A 13,562-nucleotide genomic window follows, 5' to 3' on the forward strand; every position below is an offset into this window, starting at 1 on the left:
AGCGGGCGGAGAAAGGGGAAGCCGCACGCACGAGTATGTTCGTAGCCGTCTCGGTGGCTTTCCGTAGCTGGCGGATCGGAATCAGGTTTATAAGACAGGTTGTGCGCATGAATCAATCGTCCCGTCCGGATGGAAGACCCCCAAGCGGGGTCTGTCCTGTTTTTCCATGTAAATCCGGTCCAATGTCTGTTTCGTCTAAAAAAAGCTCACTCAAATGCTCGGTACGAACTTTATCTTTTTCTAATATATAATTGTGAAAATATCAGTTTAGCATATCTTTGTATGTTCGCTGGTCTAAAGATTAATTAAACGATGTTTCTCTGCATCTAGTTTTCTATTATTTTTAGCTCATTTTCTATGTATGGCATGAGGACTCTTGATCCAATTGGGTCAGGGAAAAAAATCAAAGTTATGTGTTGAATCAGCGAATGGTTAGACTCAACCAAAATTCAAAACGACCAAAATTTGCTTTTTTATTATTAGAAAAGAAGAAGGAACTATAGATTAGGACTTTGATTTTTCTTTTGCCTCCAATTGACATCTAACTAAATAAAGAAAGCAGAGCAAAATAAAGAAAGTAATTCTTATTTTTTCTATTTGTCTAATAAGAGTTCTATTTAGAATACTTAGGATGTGAGGAATCTATTTATATTAGGACTCCTACTCTATAGACGCAAGTTATTCTAACTCGTATGAGCACAAGTTATATATATAAGTTCAGATAAAAGAAACTATTCATCGTTCGGTAGTTGGAGAAAGAGAGACAAAACCTTCGGGCTGTATATATAAGGTTGCATATTTTTTCAGCATTATTAGGATCAACAAAACCTTCGGGCTGTATCATATACACGTCCTCTTCCAAATTTCCATTTTGAAAGGTTGTTTTAACATCCATCTACCATATCTCATAATCAAAATATGCAACAATTGCTAGAATGATCCAGATAGATTTAAGCATCGCTACTAGTGAGAAAGTCTCGTAGTCAATTCCTTGAACTTGCCTAAAACCCTTTGCCACAAGTCAAGCTTTATAGACGTGAACATTTCCATCCATATCCCTTTTCTTTTTATAGATCCATATGCACTCTATGGGTCTAACCCCATTAGGCGTGTTGGTATTTTTAACATCACTTCATATTATTAAGTTGTCATCCCTAACACGATGCCAAAAACTAAAGATAAAAATAATCTACACGCAATGACTCTAAATAGAATATATCCACAAGCACACAGATAATTCTTCCGTTGTAGCATTTCACCCAAGAAGTATTATGAGTATCTTTGATTTATTTTATGCCAAAAAGATAAAGCAGCATTCTATTCATTAGGCTTAGTAATCTTATAAGGACTAAAGAAATTATAATTTTGTAAATCTATCTCAACCAATAGTACTAATGCTTTAGCGATAACTAGTCAACAATATTGATAAATGTTAAATAATAATTGAGTAACGAAGTAAATGGTATTCCAGAGATAGAGAATAAAGACTCACTAACGTAGCAAGGCAATCTTGAGATTCAGTTAAAGTAAAAGAAACCTATGTAATTACTAATATAAAGTCTACAGCCTACGCTATGCTACACATTTTCATTTATAGTATGATAAACTCAGAAAACATCATAAGGAGCATCAACTAATGAGGATTTTAAGACACAAAGGTCACCTCCTTCGTGACCGCACTCGGCTAGTCCTACGTACGGGGGGTGGACTACAGAGGAACCAACGCAGCTGTCTCCTATGCGGACTACCACACGACCCAGCATATTAGGGTACCTCCGTAGGTATACAATATATCTAGACACCACATCTACATAATGTGCACCACCTAACTTACTCGAGTATTGAATCAGGCGCTTTACGATCATATAACGATAATCATCATAAACCACATCTATATTAAATATGCAACTAGAATAAACTAATAACTGAATAAATAGCAATATATTAAAGTAGAGCAAAGTTATAATGAAATACAAGATAATATTTCCAATTTCTAAAAGACAGATCTGGAATCCTGAGTAGAGCGTCGGATCTCTATTTGAACCTCGCTAGACGCCTATACTAAGAACTTAAAGAACTAGAGCTCTACTTCTAATCTCTGGAAACCCTAACTTCTGACTATTCTTGACAAATGAAGCAAGAGGAATGAATTGAATCTAGGGTGCTCTTGGGAGGGGGGTCTGCCCCTCTATTTATAGCCTAGTGGAGTGCACGTCTGTCGTATGATCAAATCGACTTAACCAAGGGCCGAGATGCATCAAGAGAGGCGGTGGAGGAAGCTTCTAGAAGAGGGGGCCAAACCCTAACCACAGGGGGTCAGGCGGCGCCAGGGTGGGGCCGGCCGGCCCCACTTGGTGGCCTCTGTCGGTCTCGTTGCTTCGGGTGTCTTCTGGAGTCTTCCTGACCCCGTTGGTAGTGTTGTTGCGTCGCGGATAAGTTTCATGTTTATTTTTCACTTGAATCCCTCTTTTCAGCTCTTTGTGAAATAAACCCTGGAAAATACAAAATATGGAAAACTCGTGGAAATTGTCAGTTTAAACCCAGACTAATGTGTTTTCATGTTTTCTCTCAGGTCTAAAGTTCTAATAAAAGTTGACGTTATCGACCGTCAACAAGGCAGATCAACCAAGTTCCAAACTTGATTATCTCCCATGGAATCTATCTTAGATCTCATGGCACTTTGCTATTTCTCGGAATCTGGGTCCATCATTGTTTCTGCATAATTTATAGGTTTGTCATCGTCTAACAATAATAATTCCCCACACAATTCGTGAAGTTGTTGGTATCCCTTATCTTATAATTATAAACATGAACTATTGATTGGCGTACCTAAGTACCGTTACTTAAGATTGTAAACTCTGTGCATTTATCTGGCGCCGTGCTACAGCTTTGCATATCGTAAGTAAGGATGGTTAGGATGGCCAATCCGACATTCCTAATTATTGTTACCAGACTGCACTACTAAGGCCTGCGTCGTTAAAGGCCTTGGGTTTTCTCTATGACGTAACGATAGTTATGGTATACCAACATCCGACATTTCTGGTGCCATTGCTAATAATGGATTTATAGTCTATCTTTAGTAGTGACGCTAAGAAATGCCAACAAGCATTTCTCGCGCTGTTGCTGGGGAGGGCAAAGAACAGTGCAAACATCTAGCTTTGGCATTTAGTATTGACTACAAAATAAGCATTGGCAGCCATAGTTTAAGCAGGATAATCTTTGTTGTTTTCCTCCTCTTTTTATTGGAATGAAAACAGGATAGTGTATGAGCGGTTTCAACTTGCCGGCAAACTTCAACAGCAATCCAGAGGCACTCCTAAGGAAGAAAAGGACTCGTGTCGTTTCTTCCTCTGCCACGCCACCGACAGTCGAACCATCACCCCCGCACCATCCATTTCAACCACCATGGCCAGGTCACTCCGCGACTATTCCACCCTCCTGTTGCCAACGTGCCCGTTGGGCCCACAGTCAACATTGGGAATAGAAACTTTGAGCTTCCCACTGGCCTACTCATGATGGTGCAGGCAAACCAGTTCTGTGGTTTGCCAAGTGAGGACGCAAATGCGCATCTACAGAACTTCCTTGAGCTATGCGAAACCATCATCATCAAGGATGTCGCACCTAAAAGCGTCAAGCTCCGCTTGTTTCCCTTCTCCCTCTCAGGGAAGGCGAAGCAATGGTTCTACCAGAGCAAGGAAGCTGTCAACACGTGAGACAAATGTTCCGCGGCGTTCCTCGCGAAATTTTTCCCCATGAGCAAAACAAATGCTCTGAGGTGAAGGATATCAAACTTCCAGTAGACTTCACTCGAATCCATTCCTAAGGCTTGGGAAAGGCTCTAGGAGTACATCCGGGCCTGCCCCCACCACGGGATGGAAGATTGGCTCATGCTTCAGAATTTCTACGAGGGGCTCACGCCCATGTCTAAGGGGTACGTCGATGCCGCTGCTGGAGGCGCATTCCTCTTCCTTACCATCGAGAATGCTACGACATTAATTGAGAAGATGGTAGCCAACTAGAGTTGGGGAGAGGGACGCAAAACACAAAAAGGCATGCATACCATGAAGGAGACAGATCTGCTTGCCACAAAAATAGACCTACTAATGAAGAGATTGGACGGACAGGCCACCAGCACTGTCCAAGCCATCGACTCACGCATGACGTGTGAGGAATGTGGGAATGTTGGCTACATGGGAATCAATTTCCCTGGAACCCAGGAGGACGCATCATTCATCAACAACGGGTTCCGCCAACAACAACAAGGTAATGGGTGGAACAATCAGAACCGCCCCCAAGGTAATTACTCTAGTTTTAATTCCTCCCAGCCTTCGCTGAAAGATCTTGTGCTAGGTCAGGCCAAAATCAATGAAAATCTTGTTAAAAAGATTTTTGAAAACGATCAAATGTTTGTCAACATAAATACAAAGCTTGATTGCCTGACCCTTTCTTTTAGAGATCAGCTAGCTTTTAATAAGAAGATCAAGTTAAAAGTAGCTCAGCTTGCTTCTGCCCCTAAAGTTGTTGTTTCTCCTGATTCTGTGGAAAATGTAAATGCGGTGACCACGAGAGGGGGTAAGACCACTCGTGATCCCCCTTATCCTAACCATAAGACAGGAAGGGCGCCACGACAACAGGAGGAAACATAGGCAGAAGGACCGGCTCAACCATCAGAAGAATCCATGGAAGACGAGTCAACCCCAAACAACTATGGGGACACCACGATGCTACCCTTTCCCACAAGAGAAAGGAGGAAGAAGAAGGACGGAAATGAACAGTTCCTCCACTTCATGGAAATGGTCGAAAAGACGCACGTCAGTGTACCGTTGATGGATGTCTTGCACATTCCGTCCTACTCTAAGTTCATCAAGGACATCATCAACAAGAAGCGACCATTGCCGTCCACTGAAGTTGTCAAGCTGACAGAAGAATGTAGCGCAGCTATACTCAATGAGCTACCCGAGAAAAAGTAGGATCCTGGGTGCCCCACAATCTCTTGCTCAATTGGGGCCCAGCAATTCGACCACGCCCTATGTGATTTGGGGGCGAGTGTGAGCGTCATGCCAAAATCAGTCTTTGACAGGCTGAACTTCACCAACTTGGAGCCAACCACCATGACACTCCAGTTGGCAGACTCGTTAGTCCGGTACCCGGCAGGGATTGCTCAAGACATCCCTATCAAGATCAGAGGATACTATGTTCCAGTGGATTTTGTGGTGCTCAACATGGAGCTCACTAAAGAAACACCACTAATCCTGGGAAGACCATTCTTGAGTACGGCTGGAGCACAGATTGATGTTGGGGCTGGAGAAATCCGCTTCAACATTAATGGCCAAGAAGAGAAGTTCAAGTACAAGCCACGTCGTCAACAAGAGTGCAACATGATACGCATCCTCTATGGGCCAAACCCCCACGGCATCAGGCAGGTTGAGATCTAGCCTCAACTTATTAAAAATACAAAAATATCTAAGAAAAAGCCAGAGCCAAAAGAAAAGGCGGCTCCTAAGAAAAATAATAAGGAGCAGAAAAAGAAAATAGCTCCTAAAAAGTATGAAAAGAGGGACAAAGTCCCCAAGCCTTCACAACCGAAGCAGGTGTGGAAACCAAAGCAGAAGGTTGAATAAACTTCCACACCTCCAAAGGTGATACTGCTAAAGTGGAGGCCCAAGTAGGTGCAACCGTCTACTCCTCCCAAGACGGATGTGCCATCATCAAGCAAGAAGTAATGGGAGAAGAGTCCCGCTCAACGGACTATAAAGATGAGCCCTTGCCGAAGGTAAATCGGTAAGTTATCCCTAGGTAAGTTTTTACTTATAAAAAAGATATAAATATATATTTTATTTTTACTTATTTATTTATTTTGAATAAATTCTTTCTATTTATGTTTTGAATAAATGGTGCATTTGTTGTATTTATGTGTAGTCCATATTGCCCCTATGATCTTTTCTTCATTTTTGAATCTTTGTGATCATGGGTATCAATCACTCATAAATGCATGATAGTGTGATAGATTTTAGAAAGTTTTCAAAATTCAAAACTATATCCCACACACTATCATTCTGATTCCACTGCGCATCACGATTGATCGTAACCAGGATCACGAAATACTCAAAGAGGGAAACAAATACCCGAAAGATTGAGACCGACTGGTGGACCCAGTGGTGCGGCACACCATGGTGCGGGCGCAGCCCCAGGTCCGCCAATCGGCCCCAATCTTTTTTCCTTCCTCTTCTGCACTGATTAGCATCATGTCATGGTTACAATCAAGTTGTTTCCAAATCAAAGACTGCGTTAGCACCTATAAAATCCTCCATAGGCCTCTTCTCTTCTCACACCAACCATTTCTCATCTCCCTCTTGTGAAGATTGCTAAGCTCTCCCATTCTTCAGTAGTGACCATGTCTAGCTATGCCCTCTCGCTGATCAATGCTCCTAAGACCATAGCCAATCTAACATAGCACCTTACCAAGAGAGTTCTAGCAAGGAGGTCCATGTTGAGAAGAGAAAGCCATTAGCGTTGTTACCAGCAAACCACAAAGCGCCCACCAATAGCGCCGCCAACATACCCGCTACTGCCCGTTCGTCCACTAGCAACATAGGGCTTAAGAGAAAAGCCCCTAGTGGTGATAGGCAAGGCAATCATGCTGGTAGCAAGATGGGTGGTAAGGCCAAGAAGATGGAATCGTCCAGTAGTCTCCCTAGGATCAGGAGGCACTTGCCACAGCCGTCAATCAAGTGTCGTGCAGGACAGTATGAGAGCAGCGATGGAGAAGATGATCCCAATATCATAGCCAAGCTTTTAGCTAAGCAGGCTAGCCTACGTGCTGAGTTACGGGTTTTAGAAGACGACCTAGAGGAAAAGAACACTTAGATTAGGAACCTCAGTGATGATGTTAATAGGTTTCGCTTCAAGTTTAATACTATACTTAGAAAGGTCGCTGAAGCCTTTGGTGTTGGTCGCCTTGTTGAAGATCTTTAGACCACACCTCCTGCACGAATCTTTGTTTAGGCACATTTTTCCTTTTCACAATATTTATGTTTCAAATATTTTTTCTCTTCCAATGTAATGTGCCTATTCAAAGTTATCAATAAAAAAAGTTTGTTTATCTTGTGCACTTGTTTTCTATATATTGTGACTAACCATGACAGGATTGAAAACAAGTGTGGGGGAAGGACTATTCAATCAAAAATCTCGGTTTGTGCAAACCCTCTTCCCCAAAAAGATTTTCAAATGAAATGTTTAAAATGATGTTACCTTCATACTCCATCGAACATGTCTCCTATGTTCAAATATATTTTTGCATACTTTTTATTCTTAGCTAATATCCCTAGAGATTTATGAACACTTGTTATAGGGACCCCATTTTATCTAAGTAATTAACATATGTGATATAGTAGGATGACATGATGCTTGCTGGTTCTTGCAAAGTACTTGGGTTTTCTTTTATAAAAAGCAAAATTCAATAGCAAGTTTCTTGAATGATCAAGCTTTATTCCTACCATGGCCAAATATTTGTTCATGATTAAACCTTCTACATATGCTGCTTGCTTTGTGTTGAGTTTGGTCAAATTTTTTGACCGCTGTCTAGAGATGTTTCATGCCTCTAAGATCAGAATTCACTTGCATCCACCATATAAAAGCCGACTCTCACATTGAGAAGTTGCGCACAACATGCTTTCTCCATCCACCCAAAATTTCGCCAACTCTTACACTGAGGGTTGCGCACATATATCCACCAAATAAAAATGCCAATATCTCACCTTGAGAATTGTGCATTCATATACATTCCTTGCATTTGTTATCATAAAGCTCTCTTTCGTTTTCATCAGAATCATAGGAATGGGCTATATATATATAAATTATTATGAGAAAAAGCCAAAGGGGCAAAACGGGGTCCCTATAACAATATTTGAAACATATCCTCTCAAGTTTTTCATCTCATTTCAAAAGAGAGTCTTGATGCAAGGAATGTTGCAATAAAAGTAGTGATAGGATTCCACCAAAAATTCCACACACTTGCACATTCTGATCTAAGGGTATGGCGCACTCCCTCCGATATGGTCCTGGGTTTGACTCGACAACATACGCAGGGTAAGTAAGTTCCACCATCATACCTACCCAAAACTCCAGATAAGCCTTTTAGAAGTAGGACGATCAAAAAGAAGGCATCAACTCTTTATGCCTTGGTAAGAAACCACTCACAGATTAGGAGGGACTTGAGAGCATCATTCAAGAAACATATGCTATCTTTAATTTTCAAAATCTTGCAAAACCCCAAGTTTCTGTGCAGGGACTATGTAAGAGGATTTGAATCCAGGCTGTTCCATGTTTTAATTACCCAAGATATCTTGGTAGACACTTTGAAGTTCATAAATCCAGGTGAAGCTGGGAATAACCTGTATGTAGATTCTTTTGACAAGGAAGATGAACCCATTTGGTCTTTAGTGCCTTCACTCGAGGACGAGCAAAGGACCAAGTGTGGGGGAGTTGTTGGTACCCCTTATCTTATAATTATAAACATCATTTTAATAAATAAAATAAATAGATGGTAGGGCTTTGAACTAACCTTTCCACAAGTTTTGTTACAAATATCAATTTCAAGTATGACACGTGGAAAGGCGCAAAAGACACGAGAAGGCGCACTTCAAGAAAGCGTATTCAGAAAAGGCGCAAATCAAAGATAAATGGAAAAGCACCCTAAAACACCGAACTGGATCCATACATAACCACGGGAAGGATCAGGGCCTAGAGACAAACCGATCACACGAAGGCGGTGGCCAGGGAGGCCCACTAGTGGTGCGGCCGCACCCTGGTGCGGGCACACCCCCCGTGGCGGCAACTCGGTCCCACCTTTTTCAGACAGTTGCATGGCGGCATGCATAGGACGGTTTCACCTCCTACCAAATTTAGATCGCCATGAACCGTCCTTGTTGGGCTATAAATAGATGGCTCCACACCATTCAACACACACACACCATCATTTGGAGCAATACACCTCACATTTCTACACTTGTTCTTTAGTTTAGATTTAGTAGTAGAGCAAGGCAAAGCTAGCAAGGAGAGCTTGTCTCCTTAGAGGATCTTAAAGCTTCTTGGTATGAATACAATTCAGTTCTCCTCCATGAGCAAGTTCTTATCTTATTTATATGATTATGCAATTGAATTAGAGTATAGTTGTGTTCATATCTTGTTCATAGTATATGAACTAGTTCTTAGTTCTTGTGCTATGTTCTTGATGTGTTCATCCTTGTTCTTCATCGTTCATCGAATTAGTATGAATAGACAAAGGATTAAGATTGGGGTAATGGTTCGTTGGGCTGTGATGGCCACTCTTAGCCGAGCCTGTCAATCCGAAGGGTTGGTGTCCCGGGAGGCTAGGAGGCATTTCCAATTACACGGGCGAGGTGCTCGGGTATGCGGAGATCAGCGGATGCGCGGGTATCTTTCAGGTACAGGGGTAGGTGGCAGGGTAGTGACAGCCCTATCATCCCTGGTATAGGTATTCCGGTAGGAGTTCTGTAAGTCCCTATCGGCTGGATGTCCAGCTGCGGGGATCTCCCTAGAGCTTCAGACTTAGTTCTAACTCTAGTTATATTGATTAGATGTTCAACTAATAGTTCTTTGCATAGTTATATAAGATCAATGCCGGCTCAAGTAGTTGTTCTTTATTTCTTTTATTTCCTTATTTTCTCTTTATTCCTTGAGGTTGCCCCGATGAGTGTGTCCACTATCCATATTTTAAGAGCCTACCGTGACCCCTGATTAGACTATGTCTACCTATGCATCTCAATAAGTGATCATGCTACAAACCAAGCTAGATGCATTTGTTACGCCCTCCTACGGGATTAAATACGATAACCCTTGAATACTCACAAGTTGAAATACTACAATGATAGTTTTGTTCGCTTGCAGTTTTATTCTTTATATTCATGAACTATTGATTGGCGTACCTAAGTACCGTTACTTAAGATTGTAAACTCTGTGCATTTATCTGGCGCCGTGCTACAACTTTGCATATCGTAAGTAAGGATGGTTAGGATGGCCAATCCGGCATTCCTAATTATTGTTACCAGACTGCACTGCTAAGGCCGGCGCCGTTAAAGGCCTTGGGTTATCTCTCTGACGTAATGATAGTTATGGTATACCAACATCCGAAATTTCTAGTGCCATTGCTAATGATGGATTTATAGTCTATCTTTAGTAGTGATGCTAAGAAATGCCAACAGAAGTCTTGCTGATCTTCGTGGTTGTGGTGGTGTTTCTACTACCACGGACGTCTCAACTTGTTTTGCTACGTTAGCATTGCTCGTAGAGTCATTGCCAATTGGTTCGTCTTGAACTTCAAGCTAAACCTTCTGTCCATTTTTCTTCCTTTTGAGAAACTCTTTCTCTAAGAAAACATCGTTTCGAGTAACAAACACTTTGTCCTCTGTCCGGTTATTGACATAATACCCTAAAGTTTCCTTTGGGTATCCCACGAAAAAGCACTTGTTTGATTTGGGTGTTTGTTTATCTAATATAAGTCATTTGACATAAACTTCACAACCCCAAATTTTTATAAAAGACAAAATAGGACACTTACTAGTCCACATCTCATATGCTGTCTTAACTACAGACTTAGATAGTACCTTGTTTAAAGTGAAAGCGGCTGTTTCTAGAGCGTATCCCCAAAATGATAAAGGTAGGTCCGACTGGGTCATCATAGACCGAACCATGTCCAACAAAGTTCGATTACGTCCCTCATATACGCCGTTCCTCTGAGGCATTCCTGGTGGCATAAGTTGTGGAACAATTCCAAAACTCTTTAGATGATTGCTAAATTCGTGACTCAAATATTCGCCTCCACGATTAGATCGCAAAACCTTAATTTTCTTGCCACATTGATTCTCTACTTCATTCTGAAATTCTTTGAACTTTTCAAATGTTTCAGACTTATGTTTCGTTAAGTAGACATATCCATATCTACTAAAATCATCAGTAAAAGTTATGAAGTATTGGAATCCGCCTCTAGCTGTCGTGCTCATTGGTCCACATACATCAGTATGTATAAGTTCCAACAAGTCAGACGCTCTCTTAGGAAAACCTGTGAAAGGTGCCTTGGTCACCTTTCCTAGTAAGCAAGACTCACATGTCTCATATGATTCAAAATCAAACGAAGTTAAAAGCCCATCATCATGGAGCCTCTTCATGCGATTCTCACTTATATGACCCAAACGACAATGCCACAAATAAGTAGGACTTAACTCATTAAGCCGAGGCCTTTTAGCACTAACATTACAGATAGGTGCATCATCAAGATTTAAAATAAATAACCCATTCACAATGGATGCATAAGCCACAAATATGTCATTCTTAGAGATCACACAACAATTGTCTTTGCTCACAAATGAATAACCATCCTTCATCAAACATGAAGGAGACACAATGTTTCGACTTAAACTAGGAACAAAATAACAATTATTCAATTCTAAAATAAATCCCAATGGTAAATGAAGTTGCATCATCTCGACGTTCAATGCAGCAACTCTTGCATTATTACCCATGTGGAAATCAACTTCTCCCTTTTCAACGCTTCTACTTCTTATCATTCCCTGCATTGTATTGCAAATATGAGCAACCGATCCTGTAACACCCTAGGTGTTAAGCATGCACTTAGTCTCATAAACCCTTTCCTAAGCATTCTCATTAAGCATAGCATCACATGAGCATGGCATTAATTCAAGTATGATTTTATGTGCTTAATTTATGTGAATTAAATATGATAAAAATAGTATGCTTGTTCCAAAAATCCTTGTGATGCCCAAAATAGGTTGAAATATGTTTTACAAGAATTAAGAGTAATTTTGTGAAATTTTTGGAGCTATAGAAATTGAGAAATGGATTTTATACAAAAATCCCTAAAATGAATTTATTTGAAAACCTAGAAGTAGTTTTGATTTGTGATTCAAATTCTATTTGGAATTTGAATTTCCATCTTAAAGAAAAGTTGTAGAGGACTTTGTGGGGAATATTTCTTCTTTTTACTTCAACCCCTGAAAAAGTTTGCAAAAGCTTCAAAAATTTCATTTAAGCTTTTTGGGAAAAATAAATTTAAAAAAAAGAAAGGGGGGCTGTTCACTGGTGGGCCGGCGCCAACCAACCGGCCCAGCCAGCGAAGCCGGCCCGGCCTCCTCGCGCCCGTGCTTCCCCCTTCCTCGCGCTCGCGCCCGCGCCGCGTCCACGCGCGCAAACGGCCTCGCCGTGCCGCCGTGGCGAGCCGGCAGAGCTCGGCCGCCGCGTGGCGCGCATGCGATGGCTTGGACGCGCCCTGGTCGGCCACCAGGTGCGCCCGGCCGCGTCCGCCTCAGTCCCCGCTGCCAGACGCGCCCCTCTGCTCGCGCTCTCGCCCTCTCTCTCGCCCGCCTGCAGTAGCAGCCGCACCGCCACGCGCCATTGCCGCCGACGCTCGGAGCTTCTCTCCCTGCCAGCTCCGACCTCCTCCCTCCCATCCGCAAGCACTAGCGAGTCCGTCTCGCCATTCCGCACCCCGTGCTCGCGCTCGACCGTGCTCGGTAGGCCCCGCGTGCCCAGTAGAGCTCACCGGAGTGAGTCGGAGCTCCGACGACCTCTCGACTCATGCGTTTCTCCTTCTCCTCTCCGTCATTGCTTGCGTTCGTAGGTGCGTTAGCTTCGCCTTGGCTTTGTGCATCTTTCCCTATCGCTAGCGCACGCTCTATCGCCGCGAGATGGCCGGACCACGGCGAGCAGCGCCGCTGCGTCTGCCATTCTCAACGGCGAGGTAGTTCCGGTACTCGTCCAATGGCAAAAAGGGCACGGCTAGACTCGTTTCACTCCCGTGAAGCCATAGGTGCTCTCGGTGTCGCCGGAAACCTTACCGGCGGTGAGATTCCGACCGGTCTTCGGCCGCGGAAACGTGGGGTGGCTGACAAGTGGGGTCAGCTGACTCATGGGTCCCGCCTGTCAGCGCCTCTGCGGGTTCGAATCCGGGTGCACTTAGCGTTTTAAGTCAATTTTCGTTTGAAAAGATTTTCCAGAAAATGATTTAAATGGTATTAAATCTATATCTTGAGATCCATAGCTCCAAAAATGATGAAACAAAATTTGGTATGCTCTATAATTCTAGATCTACCATTTGGTGTAACTGCATGTTATATTTGAACAACTTATCTGTACAAATATGTTTAATCCATGTTTTTGCTGATATTTAGAAAATGCATAGTAATTAGACTATGACTCAAAAAACTTGTTTTGTTAGTTGTGCATGGATGTTTAGTTTCTGGGAAAAATATGTCACATAATATTTGCTGTATAAATTAATTTATGATGATTTAATTGCTTGCATGGCAGTGGTTTATGATTTTGATAAATAATTAGATCATGCAATTAACTTGGAAATTTTTATGGGTGTTTCTTATGTTAGTAAGTAATTTATAAAAATATGAAATCTGTTGTTTGACACTTGGTCAACAGTAGGGTATTTATACTTAATTATATTGAGTAATCTTGTAATTTTTGTAGGCCAAACTAAGTGTCCAAATATTATGAAAAATTTATGGTAGACTTTA

Source organism: Sorghum bicolor, chromosome 8 (assembly GCF_000003195.3).
Source record: "Sorghum bicolor cultivar BTx623 chromosome 8, Sorghum_bicolor_NCBIv3, whole genome shotgun sequence".
Taxonomy (NCBI): Eukaryota; Viridiplantae; Streptophyta; class Magnoliopsida; order Poales; family Poaceae; genus Sorghum; species Sorghum bicolor.